This window comes from Cynara cardunculus, assembly GCF_001531365.2.
Source record: "Cynara cardunculus var. scolymus isolate 2C chromosome LG 1, CcrdV1, whole genome shotgun sequence".
NCBI classification, from domain to species: Eukaryota; Viridiplantae; Streptophyta; class Magnoliopsida; order Asterales; family Asteraceae; genus Cynara; species Cynara cardunculus.
The window spans coordinates 18,172,468-18,179,597 of record NC_037528.1 but is presented as its reverse complement, the minus strand read 5'-3'; positions in this window follow the sequence as shown (position 1 = coordinate 18,179,597).

Sequence of the window (7,130 nt, the reverse complement as noted above, 5' to 3'; positions counted from 1 at the left end):
TAATTTTTTATAAAGATAATAACTAAGTATTATGTTAGTTATCAATGATTATCCTAATTATATTTTAGATTTTTTATATTTAAAATGAGATGTTTATCCAATATTTGATTATTTTTATCTGCAGTTAGTTAGACGAATTCAAGTATGGAGCTTTAATAAGTTGTACTTATGGACAATTTACTTGTAATCTTAAATTTTAAGTAATATGCATCAATAAACGGTATTTTGTGCATAAAAAATCGTTGTTAAGAGTTTTTGTCAAATGCTTAATAATATAGTATAGATATTACTTAAAACTCAAGATTATAAGTTGTTTAAGCATAAATACAACTTATTAAACGTCCAGATTTTAAGTCGTAAAGCTAACTGGAGATAAACATAAATACTAGATAAGTGTTACGAGATGAAAACACTTATTTTTATTTTCTAAGATATACTATAATATAAAGCATTTAGGCTAAATTCTTAAAAACTACTTTTTATGCATTAATTACGACTTATTGATAAATATTACTTAAACTTCAAGATTACAAGTTGATTAAGTATAAACACAACTTATTAAACCTCCATGTTTGAATTCGTAAACTTATCTGCACATAAACATAAATATTAGATAAGCACTACGAGATGAAACACTTATTTTTATTTTTTAAAATATCTAAACTTTGAAAACTCTTCATATAACTAACAGATAAATACAAGAAAATCAAAGATGTAACATCATTTTTTTAAGTATTGTATTTCTTTAATTTTAAATATAAAATATCTTAGAAACACTTACTTTTATTTTCTAAAATATCTAAAATTTTAAAAAATTTCATATAATTAACGGATAAAAACAAGAAAATCTGAGATACTACATCTTATTTTTATTTTTTAATTAAAGGATATTATCTCTTTAATTTTAAATATGAAATATCTTAAATATAGTTATCATTTAAATTAAACGATCTTTGACCCCTAAAAATATTATCATATTCATATATAAAAATCATAATTAAACTCTAATAAAAATTAAATTAAACCATAAAATTTAGGATTTTATAATCTTTAGTTTGCGAATCGTATTGATATATAGTTTAAGATAAAATAATAATTAATTCATCTATAGATTTCTTAGTAAAATAAAATCAAAAAAGACAAACATTAAAACAAAGTATAAATTTCAGAATTCCACTACATTGTGCGGATACATTTCTAGTATTTACAATATATTTATAATCACTTATACAGCATTTTCATAGTATGTTTTATAACAAAATCGTACATATTTCATATATGTATACACATATATAGGGACAAATATAAATGAGAAGACAATCAATTCGCGAGAATACGAGAAGAAATATGGGTCATATAATTAATTAATTAAAAAAATATCGTAAATGAAAAGAGAAATAATTTTAGAAATTATGATAATTGTCATTTTGAACTGGATAAATTCTTAAGAATCTCATTATATATTTTTTATTTATATATTTTTTTATTTTAATTAATTCATAATTTTTTTCAACTTGTATATAATTTTTTTTCTAGATACACTTTTGATAAATAAAAAATTACAATTTTCATCAAGAGCACATCATCACATGTGATATCCACAATTAATTTATATGTGATAATTGTAGGTGTTTTTGTTAATCATGTTTGATTATATATATATATATATATATATGTACAGATTTTTTTGTGATGTAATAATATCGTATTTGATAGTACTTCACTTATATTCAGACATATATTATCATATGATATTTAAAAAATTTACATGGTGCATCATATGTGATATATAAGAAATCATATGTTAAACAAAGTTAATCATATGTGATGAAAAGGTGGATCCAAGAAATAGAGAAAGAAATGGTGAAAAAGATAATGAGTTGATTATAGATTCATGTATGATATTTGCTGAAAATTTTGATTTCTTCTTTATCAAAAGTGTATCTAGAGAAAAAGTTATATAAAACTTGACAAAATTTATAAATTAATTAAAATTAAAAAATAAATAAATCTGAAAATGATGAAATTATCCTGATTTTTAAAATTATTTTCTATTTTTTAATTAACGGATTATGTAACACATTTTTCTTATCGTATTCTTGCAAATTAGTTTGTTTCTTGTATGATGCGTCCTCTACACACACACACACACATAAGGGTGGGTCCAATCAAAAACTCCATTTTTATTGTAAACATGAGAACAAAGCTCGGTCATTGATTAAAATTTATAAAAGTAGTCAATGGTTAAAAAATAAAATGCTTGATTGAGAAGTGATTAGTGGTAAAAATGGAAATTTGATCAGTCCTCACGCTTACAATGAAAATGGAGTTTGCAATTGAACTTCTCTCTCTCTCTCTCTCTCTCTCTCTCTCTATATATATATATATATATATATATGTGTGTGTGTGTGTGTATGGGCTTTGGTAATGACATAATGACATAGAAAGTAACCTATTCAGTAAGCTTCTACAAGAGAGCTTTATGCAGAAAACCAACTTTTTTTTCCAAATCTACCGTCCTAGTTAAAGAAGACACTCATTCCATATATGAAGATACTCTCTCAAATAAAAACCTTCACAATCTATAAAAATAGATTAATCCACATAGACGGATTTATCCATACATGATTTGATTAAAAACCAATCAAGCAACCTTTTAATTATTTGAAAACTACATAATTTATGAGACCCATGAGTAGTACCTCTTAATTTTCAACTCTTAACCGTTTAACATGCTTATATATACAATATAGATAGTGTGTATATATATATATATATATTGAAGTTTTTCTCAAAAGATGTATTAGAAATTTTGAATGCGCCAACATACCTTGGACTAAGCTTACCTCTTTTCTTGAATCAAACGATACCCTTCCACGGACAAATTTTAAACATTACGAAATCTCCTACCCGAAATTCAATCGGTTTGCGGCGTTTGTCAGCTTAACTTTTTTGTTGGTTCTGAGTTGTTTTAATTTTTTCCTGAATCTGATCTATCTTTTCAAAAGTTATTTGAACGATCTTTGGACCAACGAATTGCTTCTTCCCCACTTCATTCCAATACAACGACGTTCTGCACTTTCGGCCATACAAAATATCATACGGTGCCGCTTGAATGCTAAAATGGTAACTATTATTGTAAGCAAATTCGATCAGAGGCAGGTGATTTTCTTAAGATCAAGATCCCCTGAAGTCAATAAGACAAGATCTTAACATATCTTCAAGGGTCTGAATCGTTCTTTCACTATGTCCATCTGTTTGAGGGTGATACGTTATACTTAATCTAATCTGAGATTCCATAGCTCTTTGGAAACTCTCCCAAAACTTTGAGGTAAATCTGCTATCGCTATCTGAGATGGTTGATAATGGAACACCATGACGAGTCACAAATTATTCAATGTAAATCTTTGCTAACCTTTCTAAAGGATAAATCTCCTTAATTGGTAGAAAGTGTGCAGATTTAGTTAAACAATCCACAATAACCCATATGGCATCATACCATTTTGGAGTTCGTGGTAACTTCATAAAAAAATATATTGTGATATGATCTCTCTTTCACAAAGGAATTTCCAGAGACTGTAAATTCTCATATGGTCTTTGATGCTCAATTTTCACTTGTAGACACGCCAAATACCGTTCTACATATCTTGCAATATCCTTTTCTTCAATCCTGGACACCTGTAAAATGGTTTTAAATCTTTATACATCTTATTGGTACCTGGATGAATCGAGCATCATGATTTGTGACTCTCATCTAAAATTATCTCACAGTTGTTCCCGAAACGTGGTATCTAAATTCTGCCTTGGAAACATAGAATCCCCTTATCATTCTTTGTCAAGGTTGAAATTATTCCACCAACTTTTTCAGCCTTGAAATTTTCTTCTTTGACAACTTCACTTTGACATCTTAGAATTTCATTATGAATGTCGAGAGTTAGGTTTATTCTCAATGCAATGGCCTTAATTGTTCCACTCTTTTCCTTCCAACTGAGCGCATCAGCCATCACGTTTTCCTTCCCAGGATGATAAAGGTTTCACACTCATAGTCGTTTATCAATACAATCCACCATCTTTGCCGCATGTTAAGTTCTTTCTGATTAAACAAATGTTGAAGGCATTTATGATTTGTAAAAATTTGACATTTAGATCCCAACAAATAATGCCTCCAAATTTTCAATGCAAAAACAACGACTACAAGCTCCATGTCATGAGTCGGGTACTGTTTGTCGTGATCCTTTAATTGTCTGGAAGCGGAAGCAATAATTTTCCCTCTTTGCATCAATATACACCCCAGACCCAACTTTGAAGCATCATTGTATACCACAAAATCTTCAGACCTATCTGGTAACGACAATATCGGGGCATTAAACGTCTTTCAACAACTGGAAAGCTTTACCTTGATCTTCTTCCCATTCATACTTTACATTTTTCCTTGTTAACTTGGTCAATGGTACAACAATATGTGAAAAGTCTTGAATGAATTTTCAATAATATCCGCCAGACCTAAGAAACTACGGATCTCAGTGGGGGTTCTCGGTACTTCCCATTTCTCAATAGCTTCAATCTTTGCAGGATCTACTTTTACCCCTACCCTAGAAACCACATGAACCAAGAACTGGAGTTTCCTCAACCAAAACTCACACTTCAGCAACTTGGCATACAACTTTTCTTTCTTCAGAAGTTCAAGAATTAAGCGAAGATGCTCGACATGCTCCTTTTCAGATCTTGAGTATATAAGAATATCGTCGATAAGCACAATAACAAATTTATCAAGATATTTATTACATACCCTGTTCCTTAAATCCACAAATGTCACTGGAGAATTTTTTAGACCGAATGGCATGACCAAAAATTCATGATGTATGTATCTGGTTCGGAATGTTGTTTTGGCAATATCTGCATCTCTGACTTTTAGCTAGTGATACCCTGACCATAAATCGATCTTGGAGAAATAACTTTCTTCAACTAGTTGATCAAACAAATCATCGATTCTTGGTAAAGGATATTTATTCTTTATTATCAGTTTATTCTTGTCCCGATAATCAATGCACATTCTCATTGACCCATCTTTCTTTTTAACAAACAATACTGGAGCACCCCAAGGTGAAGTAATCAGTCTGATGAAAATGTTTATCAAGCAATTCTTTCAATTTGGTCATTAACTTTTTATTCTGAAGATTCCAGACGATATGGAGCTTTAGCCACTGGTGTTGTCCCGGGCGTCAAATCGATTCTGAACTCCACGGATTGATCAGGTGGTAAACTAGTCAGATCTTCTGGAAATACCTCAAGATATTCGTAGACAACAGGAATAAACTCTTGTTTACTTTTTTCTTTCTTTGAGTCGACCACATAAGCTAGAAAACTTTGACACCCTTTCTGTATACATTTTCTAGCTTTCATTACAGATATCAGGTTGTTATGATGATTCCGCCGGTCACCACAAATCACAATCGGTCCTCGATAAATCAATATTGATCATCTTTTTATTGCACACAATGCTGGCCTGATTTTTTGTTAACCAATCCATGCCCACCACAACATCAAACTCTCTCATCAATATTGGGAACAGACGAATTGGCAACCCACAACCCTCAATTTCAATTTGACAATTATCAAGAACACAAATAACAAATATTTGACTATTATTAGCAGTATCAACTACTAAATTATAGTCAAGAGGCACATAATTCACATATAAACACCTCGCAAATAACAATGATACAAATGAATAATTAGCACCATAATCAAATAACACCTTAGCATATACGGAGTTCATAAGAAAGGTACATCTTACCACATCAGGTGTTTTCTCTGCCTCTCCTTTTGTCATCTGAAAAGATCGGCCCTTTCCCTATCCGACTCACCTTTTCGGATGTTGACTCCCCCACATATACTCGAAGTATTTCATCCCAAAGTCAATCTTGGAGCCTTTAACAAAGGACAATTAGGTCTGATATGATCATGGAATTACAATGAAAACATCTTTGAGGAATCTAGCAATTTCTGGACAAGTGCCCCGGCTCCCCACATCTATAACACTTCCTTTGTTCAAAATTACAGTCACCCTGATGAACATTGTAATAGTCTGGTTATTATTTTGGTTTTAAATATATATATATATATATATGTTATATGTATGTATATGATGTGTGTGTAGGTTTATTTAAAATATATATAATAAAAGGGTAGAGGGGTCGGCTTTTAGCCGCCTCTCAAACCCTTGTTCATGTGTATGTATATATATAGCTTTTGTGAAGAGAAAACACACACAACACACTTCTATATTTAGAAAGTTTTTCTCTGAAAGTTTTGAAGAATCTGCACAGGAAGAGGAAAGTCTTCAAAAGCTTTGATTCTCAAATCTAAAAGGTGAGTGTATTTGGGCTTTGAATAATGAATTGCTTCATACAAATTGAAAAGCATTTGGATTTGATTATTATGTGTTTGGAGGCATTTTATGATGATTCTTGATTAAACCGGCCAAGTAGTGTCCGGATTGAAATCCGGATACTTAAACCGGATGTGTTGTGTCCGGATATCCACTAAACCGGACAAGAGGTGACCGGTGTGTTTTATAAACCGGCCAAGAGGTGAGCGGTTTATTTCTAAACCGCTTGTATCAAAAGGTTTTAAGTCTTTAAACCGGCTAAAAAGTGATCGGTATACTTTAATCCGGTCAAATGGCTAAATGATGTGTTGACCGGTATATTCTAAACCGGACAAAGGGTGAACGGTGTATCGTCCGGTTTATTCTAAACCGGGCAATGATAGAATTGAAGTATCGTCCGGACTTCTAATCCGGACAAGGGAGTTGGATATTTTCAAAGTATTTTAACCGGACTCTTAATCCGGGCAGGATTGACCGGATTTCTAATCCGGGTGACAAAGAGAGTTTTGAAGAAATATTTTTGTTATAATAATTGAGCAGTGTTTACTGCGTGTGAGATGGATTGAGCAGTGTTTACTGCGTGTGAGATGGCGGTGTAACCGCGAGAGGGATTGAGCAGTGTTTACTGCGTGTGAGATGGCGGTGTAACCGCGAGAGTGATTGAGCAGTGTTAACTGCGTGTGAGATGGCGGTGTAACCGCGAGAGTGATTGAGCAGTGTTAACTGCATGTGAGATGGC